At 48.0% G+C, this 14,857-nt stretch overlaps 1 long non-coding RNA gene across 3 annotated transcripts in view; it reads right to left on the minus strand.

Moving 5' to 3' along the window:
* The window catches only part of LOC142051110 (uncharacterized), a 166,825-nt gene that overhangs the window by 26,356 nt on the left and 125,612 nt on the right, over positions 1-14,857 (minus strand). For 2 of the 3 annotated variants that reach the window (XR_012658301.1, XR_012658299.1), the window contains exon 3: positions 14,307-14,439. This is a non-coding gene — a long non-coding RNA (uncharacterized LOC142051110). Of the gene's footprint in view, positions 1-9,662; positions 9,693-14,306; positions 14,440-14,857 lie in introns of those variants that run through there. The other variant, XR_012658300.1, reaches the window with a different exon arrangement.

Raw genomic sequence — 14,857 nt, forward strand, 5'->3', positions numbered from 1 at the left:
TATCTCCCTTTTCAGCAGACCGACAGCCAGAAACCAACCCCAACCCTCAGTTTGCTGCCCTTCTAACAAGTCACCTCCCTCGGGAGCAGGGCCTGCCTCTGCAAAAACACACCTGAAGGCAGCAAGAGCTCGAGGGCTTTCCTGAGCAGCCTGCAGCAAAGCACTTCAGGCCTCAGCGCTCCCATCCCCACCCTCCCCCTGCGCAGGGTGGGGCTGTCTGCGAGCAACCCACTTGCCGCAAGGTGCTTCCCCCCACCACGCATCAGCCCCTCCATTAAAACCAAATTATAACCCCCCCTTACAGCCCTTCTCACCTTCAAGGCATCAGCTCCCAGCACGAGGTTTCTTCCCCGGCGCTGGAGGGATTTCTCTTCAGCGCTCCTCTTCTCCCCTTCCCCTCCAGGAAAGGTCCCCTCTGGGTGTCCTCATCCGTCCCCGCAGTGCCGGGGCCCCGGCGCCTGTGCCCACTGCCCGGCCACCCGCACCCCGCACCAGGAAGCTGCCGCTACCCCCGGCCAGGCTCTCCCTGCAGAGGTTTCGTTTGCATTTGCACCTTCTCCATCCTGGCAGGGCTCGGAGGAGGCAGGATTTAGGATGGGTCGGTAATGCGGGTTGAAAGGGACATTGGGAAGTGTTTAGGAGACTTGAAGCAGCTGGGCTGGTTTTGGGGAGGTGCAGGGGGACGGGTGGGTGGATGCTCCCAGCCAGAAAGGGTTTCCACCCACCGAGCCCCCAAGACCCCGACTGCCCTCGCCTTGTAACCACAGAACGACTCCGGACACTTTGTTGACATAAGATACCCTTTATTAAACGCGCTCTTCAAATCCAAAACACGCTCAAAGCAAAGCCGTAAGCAGCAATCTGGTTTCCTTCCTTCAATCCCTGGCGGGTGGATCCCTGGAACAAGGGGCTGCCCTGCGAGGCAAGGGGCCGTTGCTTTTCACGCCACGCTGCCGGCACTGGCAGCTCCTGCCCACCCCTCGTCCCTGCTGGGTGGCCGAGGGCAGCGCTGGCATCACCCACGCCAAAATCCCGTCTCTCCTGAGCCACGGCGGAGGATGCTCGTGGCTTTGCTCGCAGCACGCTGCATGGGCACAGCCTCCTCCCGGCTCCTCTCCATCGCCGTGCGCTCGCTGGCAGCCACTTGCTGCCGCTTCTGAATTTGCAGCGGAACTGCTCTAGAGCTTTCCTGCACGTCCTACCTTGATAAACGCTCCAGTTTCTGTCGATGACCAGCGTAGTAGCTCCGAATCAGAGGATAATTGTAGAAAGGTCTAGAGAAACGCATCTCATCACCTACAGGCAATAAATAAGAAGTAAGTTAAAGAAGTCATATCACATTTTCAACCTACAGTTTTTGACTAAAAAGACAGAAGAACACACAAGCTGAGCATCAAAAGCACAGGCCAGCCTCCGACTTTGAAAGAAGCCCATCCTCCTTCTGCCTTTGCTAAAAGAGACCTACGACACAGGAGTCAATTCCTCCTTGTCCTAAGTGCCATTTCAAGCTTACAGGTGATGTAGCATCCAGAACATGTAGTGTCAGCTGAAGTTCACTCTAAAAAAAAAACCCCAGTTCTCAAAGGGAATGGGTTTTTAAACATGTCATGTGAACATGCGTAAGACAGTTAAGGCTGACAATAGGGTTTATAACCCATCCAAATGATGAACTATTTCCAAGGTGTATTTTTTCCTCAAACAATCCGTAAAAAGTTCAAAACACGCACGTCAGGCTTTTACTGTAAAATCAAGCATTCCCGTGTTGGTGCTTTAGGAGTTACTTGTTTACAATCCCAAGGATTTCAAGCTGTGGGCACGAGCAACTCCTTCACTCAGAGGCTTAGTGCTGTTTCTGAGAAACACCCCGGAAAGAAACTGCTTCCATCATTCTACACGACGGAGTTGAAAAAACAGTGAAATCTCAATTTCAGCAGCAGAACTTCAGCATCTGCTGTCACTGAACCGGCACGACTTGGTATTGATGAAGCCTTGACAAAACCACGGGGAAGCACGTGTTCATAGGAAGCACTGACTGCTACAGATGCGTGACAGTTTAGGCTTACCTGAGCCCTCTGGCAGGAGACGGGACCCACAGAACCAGAGGACCACTCGTGCATACAAAGCTGCGAGGCTGGTCACCGCCAGCTTGTTTGTCAAGTCTGCAAAACATGAAACGAAGCTTAAGAGGACTGTTGGTGTGCAATTTCTTTTGTTTTTTATAAAACTCCCCTCATTGCACTAAAGAGAAAGTAGAAAAATAACACGGTAGGAATCTTTGCCTGTGCATTTTTCACTCCGTATCACTTCCTTAACTGAAGTAAAAGCCCACAATCACAAGCAACCCCTACAAAGAAGAAGATTCACTAAAGGTTTAATAAAAAAAAGTGAAGTCGGAACTACTAAATCCACTCATGGATAAGGCACCTGTTCTTCACGTAGCAGAGAGGTTTACTCTAGCAAAGGGATTTTCTCTTTTCTCCTCAATATGCCAGGAACAAGTTCTAATAGAAACAGCTACAGAAACTCATGCAACTCACTTCACATGTTACTCATTTAGGCTTCCTCTCTGATTTTAGTAATTTCCAATCCAATATTTGCATGCAATTACGCACTGCTAGCTGACAATCAAAGGGAGTATTTGTCACAGTGCCACAGCCCGTTGCTGTAATTTCAAGCCGGGTGCTTGCACAGCTCCTTGCTGAACGCAGCCTCCCCACCCACTCGCACGAGCTCCCCAACAAACTCGTGCCCTGAACTCAACGCGCGTTAAGTGGCAGCCCCAACCCCTCCCATTTAAGCCCCTTCTCCCCGCTACATTTGACTTTCTGCCAATCAGCAAAACCAACAACAGCTCCTCTTTCCACAATTACAGCCCCAGCATCGTTCCAAATCTTCATAAGACACACCAGAGAGTTAGAAATACTGTGACAAACCTTTTCCAGCGAGCTCTTGTGCCTCTGTTAGAAAACAGTTTAAGACTGTGCTAAGGTTGCTCAAAAGCAACTGGCGGTGCTGCAGAGCCTGTAACCTCTCCGGGTCAACGGAGTTGCAGGAGCCGTCAAACAGCGCAACACCTTTTCAAGAACAAGTATGAAATCGTTAGCCTACAGAGCCATTTCAGAGTTTCAAAGTGCACTTCCAGATCTGCGGGCAAGACCATCTACCAGCAGATCACTGAATAAGCTCAACTGGAAAGACTGATTCTAGGTTTGCAGCATGGCTGCACTAGTACTCACAGATTTGCTCAAATGCGCCTTTTGTATAGATCACTCTGCTCCACGTCCAGTCAAGGGCCAACTCTAAATTAGCAGCAGAACTTGGCTGCTCTTTAAAAAGAGAGAACAAAAAAGAAATGAATCAAGAATTCCAAACGAAGAAACCATGCAACATAAAAAAAACATAACAAGTCTTACCTTTAGATGTCCAAAGCTTAATGCAGCCAGTCAGAAGCCCTACAGAACCTGTCTGGGCAGCAGCTGACAAGACCGCCTCTAACTGCTCCTCCTAAAAGTAACAGGCGAAATCAAAGGAGAATCCTACCTGCTTTCAACATCCAAACCACAACAGTAAGTGCTTGTTTCTAACTCTACACTCACTCAGGCATCACAGGCTGGGCTGCTTGTTGCTTTGAGGAGCACATGGAATTTTTCCCCTGACACATGAACTTCCCAAAGGCTAATTCTAATCTTTATTTGCATGCCTCTGCATTATCCTCTCAATTTACTGCGTTCCAATTAACTATTCCCAGCAACGTGCCCTGCTTATACCCATGGCACATGGGGTGCAGAGAAGTTTGCCATCAGGAATGCGCGAAGGGGACAGACCAAACAGAACTCTGCAACGTTTGCATGGAAGCAGTGAAGCCAAGATCAAGCAGCTTTCCAGGCTATGAAGACATGAAGGAGTTACGACACCCCAAACATTAAGTTGTCATTTCCCAAAACGACAGAAAAGAAGTGAAACATTGATGTTCTAATAGGTTTCAGTTTTAGGCGCTTCAAACACTGTGTTCTAATGCCATGGCAATCCTTCAAAAGGGCAAAGCACAGGCAGGCACAGACGTGCACTGTTAAGGAGTAGCTTAGTGCAGCTGGTGTTCTGATACTTCTTCCAGGTGAAATGATCATAGAAACATAGAATCATAGAATCCTTAAGGTTGGAAAAGCCCTCTAGGATCATTGAGTGCAACTGTCAACCCAACACTACCATGTCTCCTAAATCGTGCCCTCAAGTGCCACGTCTACATGTCTTTTCAATACCTCCAGGGATGGTGAGTCCCCCACCTCTCTGGGCAGCCTCTTCCAACGCCTGACCACCCTTGCAGTGAAGGCATTTTCCCTAATATCCAACCTAAACCTCCCCTGATGCAGCTTGAAGCCGTTTCCTCTCGTTCTATCGCTAGTGACCTGGGAGAAGAGACCAAGCCCCACCTCACAACAGCCTCCTGTCAGGCAGTTGCAGAGAGCGATAAGGTCTCCCCTCAGCCTCCTCTCCTCCAGGCCAAACAACCCCAGGTCCCTCAACCTCTCCTCATGAGACCTGTTCTCCAGACCCTTCCCCAGCTTTGGTGCCCTTCTTTGGACACGCGCCGGCAACTCTATGTCCTTCTTGTCCCGAGGGGCCCAAGACTGAGCCCTCAGCAAATTTTCCTTTTTAGGGCTTTTGCTTTTTGTTTGCTTGTTTCTTTGGCTTTTTAAGCACATTCAGAAGTATCTTTCCCTTCTAAATAAAATCATCACATTCAAAGCCATTTCTACACATTCGAATACACACATCAGATTTCCATCTTTTTCTGAAAACCAGTCTCAGACAAGGAAACACACCGAGTACAACTTACGGTGGCAAACAAACCCCCAAACCAAGCTTCTTATCCCTAATTCTGAGATTTGTCTTACTCACATTCACAAGCAATTCCTGCTCAAATGCCTAACAAGCCTCTGAATGATCTAGTCTCAATTCAGCAAAGGGTGTGACAAATTTCTGCATTTCCCAATTACTTCCAATGTGGAGCTGACATCAGATCACCCAATCTGAATGGAAGAGCCTACATCAGGCTTGCAAAAGAGACAGCCTATGGGCCAGGCCAACCTGCCAAGACGTTCATGTTAGCTACCACACTGTGCACAAGTGCTCTTTGCCCCAGCGCACCCCCACAGATCTGGTGAGGAATCCAGTAGAGAGGAAGATGAGGGCAGGGAAAGCCTGCTCTCCCCTTCCTACTAAGTGCTCCTCTGCCTGATGACTCGCTCGCTCAGCATTTCGCTTGGAGCCTGCCTGGGTGAAGATGGGTTCTTCATCACAAAGGCTGCATCTCTCATGGAAATCCTTCAGAGGAGAGAGAAAGGTTGGTGCCCTGCAAATGGGAAACCTCTGAAGGAGGGGGGTGAAGTCACTGCGGTGGGATAAAGCAGAGAGAAGGTGGTGGGTGTCACGAGCTAAAGGTGACTGAGGTGTTGCAGCAACAAGAGGGCAGTCCCAGAGGAGTCAATTGGGCACCTGTAGCACAAGGCAAAGGCTACAGAGGTGAAGATCTGCTTTGAGAGGCTGCAGCAAAGCCGACCGATGAAGGGAAAATACAGGGAAGTCATCGGGTAGAGCTGCCAACAGCAATTGTTTGCTGCAGCTCACTGCCTTGGAAGCAAACGGTCAGGTATAGTCCCGCAAGCGGATGTTCGCAGACACTCGCATCCGAGTGAGACACCCCCATCGTCAGGTTATGCACGGAACCTAATGCTTTGAGAGACTGACGGGGTAGAAGGTTGTTCTGAGGGAACGATGCTTCCTTTTCTCCGTTCTGTCCTCTTTTCCAAGGTAATCAGGGATCAAAACCCGAACTCAGGACCACGCAGGCAGTTGCACTCATTGATGAGAGAGAAGGAACAGCTTTCCCCGACTTTCTCTTCCTGCTCCTAGAGCAGCGCTCTCTTCCTTTCTAGACATTCAGGCCCTGATCGTGCTTCAACAGGAGACAACGGTGGGTTTACACTCCCAAGAGGGGACCTCAAACATTACATTTGATAAAACTGGTAGGGTACAATTGCAGTTACACGTGTGGATAGGCAGGAGGAGCATTAAATGGTCCCTGACACCGAAAGCAGCGCCATGGAAAGCTTAGGAAAGGTCCATCTCTTGACATTCTCCATAAAGATACAGTAAAAGATCACCTCCTTCTGGAAGCCGCTGCACGTCATATGAACAACTCCAGAGCTCAGCAGGCACGTGCCATCTGCAGAGACAATGAACGTTGGACAACATTCCATACTCTCACCGTGATGGTAGCACCAGTTTACATTTTTGTCACAGCAACCTCTGGAAAGGTACAACTGAGTACCCGTTCTCCTCATCACATCACTTACAGCCTTTTTTAGAAAAATAATGGCTGAGTGTAGAGATTTTCCCTCCGGGGCTATCGAGGTGCTGCGCTTTGAGCTTCAGCCCAGAGTCATTTCATTTGGTCACCAGCACCACCTCACGGGCTGCGTTACAGAAGCACCCAACCGCCAGACCCAGCCGCCTGTCAGGCAGGTGTCACAACAGCACACACTTGGTCAGTACAACGTCACCAGAGTTGGGTGGGTGGGGGGTTGGGGTGTTTCGGTTTGGTTGGGTTTTTTCGTGACAAACAGTGAACAGGAGAACCAATAAATGGCATTTGAGCTCGTTTAAGCTTATCACTATTCAAAGCCGTGTAATACCTACCAAAATTATAGGTGCTTGGGTGAAAACACAGCTCAGGTTGTGGATAAGAAGGAGGAACTCTCCAGCTTAGGCTGCGCTCCTGCACCACAACATCCAGAAGGAGGTTTGGAGCAGTCGTGCTTGTTACAGCGTCCAGTGACCACAGTGCAAAATAGGGGCAGTCCTGAAGGGATTCTTCTGGCCTGAAAGAAAACAAGCGCAGAAGCTAAACGCCGACTTTCCAATGAATTATGGGGAGGGATACTGAAACCAGCTTCATAAAAACCTACCTTAGCGAGCCTGGCTTTTGAGCCTGATACCAGCAGTCAAAGTCAAATACACCCAAATAAGTAGATGGTTTTCCCTGGCCGCGTGTATTCACTTGCCAGCTGAAGACTGAGACACTGGTGCCAGGAGATATGACTGGAAAAGACAAGACATTGTTTCTTAGTGGGAGAAAATACAATCTATCTGACATTTTCAAAACATCACTTTCTATTTTGGATTCATTCTGTTACGTCACTCATGAAACGCAACACTTGACTAAGAAGAATTTTAACAATGTACACCATAGCATCACCTCTGTGATAGGTTTCAGTCATGCTGCCCCCCTTTGCGAGTTCAACCTGTATCCGTCCTAAGACAAATCCAATACACAATTGTCAGGTAATCAAGTTTCCCATACAGTAAGAGTGCATCAAGATGGTTAGAAAAAACCAAAAACCAAAAACCAACCCACCACCCTAGGAAAACATACATTGCTGCTTTTAGAAAGCATACAAATTCTTGTCATATACACTTGATCACTCAGCTGGCATGATTAATTTCCAGATTCGACTCGATTACGAGTGTTACGAATAGCTCCTTTCCAGCACAGTCAGAATGAAAGAACACAATTATCACACAAAACAAACACCAAAACCCAACCCCAACAAACAGGAGATTGGAACAAAGAGTTTAACATCAAACATTGACCATGTTACACTCGGGTTCTCTCAAGAAGTGGCATGGTCTGTCGCCTCTGGGGAGAAGGCATTCTCCAGATGTGAGCAAAGTGGGGGGTGCATCCTTTACCCTGACAGAGCAGGGAACCAGGAGACAGGTCATTTGGCAAAATGGGTCTCTGTTCTCTGCTGAGTTCATCAGGGCTGCTCAGGGAGCCTCCCACGCTTTACTGTGTGTCATCGTGAGCTTCTGTGCCCTTTCACTTGTGTGAGCCGCTGAAACTGCCTTTGAAGATGTCAATTAGTTTCATAAATCAGAAGCCAGCTGCATTTCTAACCTCAACCCACATCCAACAGAAGCTCATGTGGGCCTACAACTTGAATAGTTTCTGGATAAAAGCTAATGAGGAGCCATCAGAAAAATGACAAGCATTTTTCCATGCCTCAGACTTCATGAAAAGGGGACCGAAAGGGCCTTTTTTGTTGGTTTTGGTTTGGGTTTTTTGGCAGGTGAGCCTGTTGGTTGTTTTTGACAAGGTTTTAGAAGGCCCTCTCCTCAGAATCGTGACACAAGTGGAGAAAATCCAAAGGAGTTTTCATTAGATTTTGACACGCTGTTGTTAGAGGGTGGCACCCCAAAAGAGGTGGAAGCTGCCTCTTCAGGACTAAGTCAAAGCTAATAAACACAAATAGCCTAGAAAGTCATGCCAGTGTCGTCTTTGTAACAAGCAGACATAAGTTAAGGCCAGTAAGAAGAGAGGGAAGGGCATTCACACACCCAAACAAAAGGCTGTGGAAGTTATCACTGCAGCCGGCTCAGAGATGTGCTCAGAGCATCACTGGATGTGCAAACCCAGAGATGCACATCTCATTATTGCAAGGTAATGAAAGACACCAGAGGAGTTTTAACTGTCGGTCCGGACGAGGGAAGCCAGAAGCTATTGCTTTAAGAGCTTGTAGGTGTAGGAACCTATTAGACACAGAGAGGGCAAAGTGCACAGGCAGATCATAGACTCGTAGAATCATTTAGGTTGGAAAAGGCCCTTAAGATCATCGAGCCCAACTGTAAACCTCATACTGCCAAGTCCACCACTAAACCCTGTCCCAAAGCGCCACGTCTGCACGTCTTTTAACTCCCTCCAGGGATGGTGACGCCACCACTTCCCTGGGCAGCCTGTTCCACTGCTTCGCAACCCTTTCTGTGAAGAAATTTTTCCTAAGATCCCAACTAAACCTTGTGCTCTAGACCCTTCACCAGCTTCGCTGCCCTTCTTTGGACACACTCAGCACCTCAGTATCTTTCTCGTAGTGAGGGGCCCAAAACTGAACACAGGATTCGAGGTGCAGCCTCACCACTGCCGAGTAGAGGGGGACGATCACTGCCCTACTCCTGCTGGCCACACTATCTCTCATACAAGCCAGGATGCTGGTGGCCTTCCTGGCCACGCGGGCACACTGCCGGCTCATCCAGGTGGTTGGGGAAGGCATCAAACAGATCTGGCCCCAGGACCGAGCCCGGGGAAACAGCACTCCTGACCGGCCGCCAGCTGGATGCAGGTGCAGGCATAGGTTGGAAGAGGGGAAAAAAGAAAGTTGAGGGAACATTCCTAAGCAATGGAGGGGATGATCTTACTGTTCAAAGACGAGAGCTGGAGGAATAAAATGACTGACAGGCGTTATAGAGGTGACCCCACCATACATCGCTACAGCATGTCAGCAAGCATTGAAGGGAAAAATAGGGTTTATTTTAACAAGTCCCACAGAATTTCAGCACCCAGTTTTTCCTTTGAAATAAGCCCAAGAAGTTAGTTTATACAGAGACTTAAGACTTTCAGGCTGTGGGTATGGAACAGCATTCATTGCTTGGATGCCAAAACCATTTAGTTTAGAAAAACCAAACAGGGACATCAGGAACAAACCTTCATCAACGCTGCCTTCTCTGGCTGCGCGGTTGGGAAAGGTTTCTATAGCCTGACAGCTGAGTAGTTTGGCCTTGCTGCCCTGCCCTCGCAAGGGAAAGGCTCCGCCCGTCAGATCTAAACTGTACTTTTCAACACAGGATGCCAAACGCTGCGGAAAAAATCACAGGAGAGAGAAGGGTCATTCTGAGAGAAAAGCAGACATTACACCTCAGTAGGAAAGAATGTCTATGTCTACTAGAACCTGCATATTGTACTGTATCTCTCCCAGGCGCTTAATCTGATGGCAAAGAGAAACTACAGCTGACACGCAAGAGAACTGAGTGTCAAACCGTAACGGGTAAGTTTGGCCGTAAAAGCTTTGCACATTTTCAAAACTGAGCATTTCCCTCACAATATTGGTTCTAAATGTGTTTTGCAGAATTCCCTGCACCATCCCGGTTTCTTCACAAACCTACGTATTTAGCTAGAAAGGGAGATCTGAAATAATGCCATACATAGGCATGCAAAGCGCTTTGTTCCATGACTTGATCACAGAACTGATGAAGTTAGAGGAGTCACGGCCTTCCAGCAGCCAAAGCTCTCTTGCGAGGCATTATCTATAGGCACACACCGCTAGAGTGAAAGCCCATCCCTCAGGAGTAGCCATGAGAACTTCTTACTGAGTCACACTCTTCTCTCAAACCACGTCAGCTCCTGCCAGCTCCTCCTCTCACCTCCTCAGGGACTAAAGGGTGAAATATGCCTCCCTGCCTTCACCAAGTGCAGCCAACAGCAAAACAACCCGGCGGACATGGCATGCACGTGGGCAAGGCGTTTAGGATCACAAATCCCTACAGAGTCAGCAAACTACTTTGAGACCTACAGAAACTCCAGCAGGATTGTGTGGAACCTCTGAGACCACCATTTGCTAAGCAAGCATTGACTGAAATACTGTCTTTCCAAATACAGCACTTGGTCAAATGCTCTACCCTACGACACATGGGTATTACTCAGCCCTCAGCCCCACCACCCTCCTCCTTCTCCCACATCTGGCCATCTCTGAGGCCACCGCCCCCCCGCGCCCAAACCCCCCATATTTGGCCACACGCGTCGCCCACAGGCACAATCAACACCACAATGGGCTCCTGCTGCCAAGAGCCACCTCGCTGTTGCTCGGGACCTATAAAAGCAGGGCCCCTGCAGCTGGCCCACACCGTGCCGCGCTTTCAGGACGTCGCGTGCCCAGCGTGCTGGGGAGGAAGAGGAAGAGGGGTTTAGAAGCTGAACGTGAGGGTTTGGGTGTTAAAAATGATGCTTTCCTGTTAAAAAAGGGGTTTGGGTGCTTTAAAGTGAGTCTTTGGCACCTAAAAATGAGGTTTTATTCTTTAATAGAGGGGTTTGGACCCTGAAAGTGAGGGTTTGGCACCTAAAAGGGGAAGCTTTTAGCCTTAAAACGGGTTTGGAACACCAAAAATGAGGGTTTGGGACTTAAAATAAGGATTTCAGCATTAGAAGAGGGGTTCTGCACCTGAAAGTGAGGGTTTGGGACCTAAAACTGAGGCTTTGAACTTAAAAGACAGGTTTGGACTGTGAAAGTGAGGGTTTGGCTGTTAAAAATGAGGCTTTGAGCTTAAACAAGGGCTTTGGACTCTAAAACGCATGGTTTGTAATGAGAAAATGATGGTTTGAGCATTAAGAGACTGGATTTGATGCTAAAAGGGCACGGTTTGGGGCCTAAAAAGGAGGTACTGAGCATTAAAAGAGGGGTTTGGACCCTGAAGGTGAGGCTGTGAGACCTAAAGCTGAGGCTTTGAACCTAAAAGACAGGTTTGGACCCTAAAAGTGTGGGTTTGGGACCTAAAACTGAGGCTTTGCAGGTGAAAGGAGGGTTTTGATCATTAAAAATGAGGTTTTGGCACCTGAAAGTGAGGGTTTGGATGCTAAAAGTGAGGGTTTGGGGCTTTAAAAGTAGGCACTGAGCATTAAAAGAGGGGTTTCGACCCTAAAAATGAGGCCTTGGGTGGTAAAACTGAGGCTGTGAGCTTTAAAACAGGGGTTTGGACCCTGCAAGTGAGGCTTTGGGTGGTAAAACTGAGGCTTTGAGCTTTAAAACTGGGGTTTGAACCCTAAAAGTGAGGGCTTGGGACCTAAGAATGAGGGTTTGACCCTAAAAAAGACAGGTTTGGACCTGAAAAGTGAGGGTTTGGCACCTAAAAATGAGGCTTTATTCCTTACTAGAGGGGTTTGGACCCTGAAAATGAGGGTGTGGCACATAAAAATGAGGCTTTGAGCCTTAAACAAGGGCTTTGGACTCTAAAATGCACGGTTTGGAACTAAAAAATGAAGGTTTGAGCATTAATATGCTGGATTCGATGCTAAAAGGGAGGGTTTTATGTCCCAAGCCTGTCTTTCAACACTCAAAGCCTCAGCTTTCAGTCCCAAACCCTCACTTTCAAGGTCGCAACCCCTCTTTTAAGGCTCAAAGCCTCATTTTTAACACCCAAAACCACACTTTCAGGGTCCAAACCCCTCCTTTTTAGGGACAAACCATCATTTTTAACAGCCAAACCCTCACTCTCAGGGCTCAAATCACTCTCTTGACTCTCAAAGCCTCAGTTTTCAGTTCCAAACCTTCACTTTCAGGGTCCAAACCCCACTTTTAAAACACAAGGTTCATTCAGGGGTCCCAAACCTTCACTGTTAGGGTCCAATCCTGTCTTTTAGGCTCAAAGCCTCAGTTTTAGATCCCAAACCCTCACTTTGGGGATCCAAACCCCTCCATTTCATGGAGTAACCCTCATTTTTAAATACCAAACTCTCCCTTTCATTATCCAAACCCTTCTTTTAATGCTCAAAGCCTCATTTTCAGGTCCCAAACACTCACTTTATAGCACCCAGACCCCTCTTTTAACCTCAAACCTTTATAGTTAGGACCGCAAACCTCACTTTTAGGGTTTAAACCCCTGTTTTAAAGCTCAAAGCCTCATTTGTAAGAGCCAAACCCTCACTTTCAGGGTCCAAAGCCCCATTTTTACACTCAAAGCCTCAGTTTTAACACCCAAAGCCACACTTTCATCATCGAAACCCCTCTTTTAATGCTCAGTGCCTCCTCTTTCGGTCCCAAACCCTCACTTTTAGCATCAACTCTGGTCCTTTAAGGCACAAACCATCATTTTTTCTTTCCAAAGCCTCACGTTTTAGACTCCAAATCCCTCGTTTAAGGCTAAAAGCCTCATCTTCAGGTACGAAACCCCCACTTTCAGGGTCCAAACCCCTCTGTTAAGGAACAAAGCCTCAGTTTTAAATTCCAGATCTTCAGTTTTAGGGTCCAAACACCTACTTTTAAGGGACAAACCCTCATTTTTAGGTCCCAAACCCTCACTTCTAGCATCAAATCTGGTCTTCTAATGCTCAAACAGTCATTTTTTCGTTCCAAACCGTGAGTTTCAGAGTCCAAACCCCTGTTTTAAGGCTCAAAGCCTCATTCTTAACACTCAAATCCTCACTTTCAGGGTTCAAATCCCTCTTTTAACTCTCAAAGCCTCAGTTTTCAGTTCCAAACCCTCACTGTCAGGGTCCAAACCTGTCTTTTTTACTGTCAAAGCCTCATTTGTATGTTGCAAAGCCTCACGGTTAGGGTCTAAATCTGTCGTTTAAGGCTCAAAGCATCATTTTTACGTCCCAAACCCTCCCTTTCAGGGTCCAAACCCCTTTATTATGGCTCAAAGCCTCATTGTTAACACCCAAACCCTCACTTCTAGGAACCAAAGCCCTCATTTAACAGTCAAAGCCTCATTTGTAACACCCAAAGACTCACGTTCAGTGTCCAAACCCCTATTTTAATACTCATTGCCTCCTTTTTACGTCCCAAACACTCACATTTTTTGCTCCAAACTGTGAGTTTCAGGGTTCAAACCCCTCTTTTTAGGCTAAAAGCCTCAGTTTTAGGTTCCAAACCTTCACTTTCAGGGTACAAACCCCTCCCTTAAGGTTCAAAGCCTCATTTTTAAATTCCAAACCTTCACTTTTAGGGTCAAAACCCCTACTTTTAAGGGACAAACCCTCATTTTAGGTCCCAAACCCCCCCTTTAAAGCACCAAAAACTTCACCTGTAACAGCAAAGCCTTATAGTTAGGACCGCAAACCTCACTTTCAGGGTCCAAATCCCGCTTTTTAAGCTCAAAGCCTTATTTTTAGCAGCCAAAGCTGCACTTTCAGGGTTCAAATCCCTCTTTTAGCTCTCAGTTTTATGTTCCAAACCTTCACTTTCAAGGTGCAAACCCCACTTTTAAGGCACAAAGCCTCATTCAGAGGTCCCAAAGTCTCACTGTTAGGGTCCAAACTCCTCATTTTCATGGACTAAATCTCATTTTTAAATTCCAAACCCTCCCTTTGATTATTCAAACCCTTCTTTTAATGCTCAAAGCCTCATTTTAAGGTCCCAAAGACTCTCTTTATAGCACCCAAACCCCTCTTTTAGTCTCAAAGCCTTATAGTTAGGACTGCAAACCTCACTTTCAGGGTCCAAACCCTTGTTTTAAAGCTCAAAGCCTCATTCTTAACACCCAAATCCTCACTTCCAGGGCTCAAATCCCTCTTTTCACCCTCAAAGCCTCAGTTTTCAGTTCCAAACCATCACTTTCAGGGTACAAGCCCCTCTTTTAAGGCACAAAGCCACAGAGCAAATGCTTGATATGGGAGAGGAGGAAACCTTGGGGCTCAGGGGTTGGGTCATTTTTGCCCACCTCTGTGGGGAAAAAACAATGTATAAAGAAAAGGATACCTTGTGATGCTCACTCCTCTGTGTTCCTGTCCTGTGACACGTTGCTGTTGATGTAAAGCTCCCTGTTGTCACTGGGGTGCATTTTGCAAGGAGGCCAAAGGATCGCCGGTATTCAACTTATGGGCTGTTCCGTCTGCACAAGCTGGCGGAGACGGCGCTGCGGAGGCAGCCTTGGATGGGTCTGACCCACCTGCTGCTGCCGCCGGGCATTGTGTCCTGCCAAGAGGGGCCCCAATGGGGAGAAGCGGGCGGCAAGCAGGCCAAGGGAAAGCTGGACGGCGACAGGGCAGTGCAGGTGGCAGCGGGCTGCGGGTGGGAAGCAGCAAGCGCAGAGCATCCAATACCACCAACGTGCCTGCCAAGCGACGTAGGACCCAAGAGGAAGCCAGAAGGCAAAGGCTCTTCATGGGGCGGAGAAGAAAGGTTTAATGCAGCGGCCCACCCAGACACCACAGCATGGAGGCCTTGAACTGCTGCTCTGGGACTCCCACCCCACGCCCCACCCCAGCCTTGTGACCCTCAACTGCTCCAGTCCCACAGACCCATGCTGG

Source organism: Phalacrocorax aristotelis, unplaced genomic scaffold (genome assembly GCF_949628215.1).
Source record: "Phalacrocorax aristotelis unplaced genomic scaffold, bGulAri2.1 scaffold_81, whole genome shotgun sequence".
NCBI classification, from domain to species: Eukaryota; Metazoa; Chordata; class Aves; order Suliformes; family Phalacrocoracidae; genus Phalacrocorax; species Phalacrocorax aristotelis.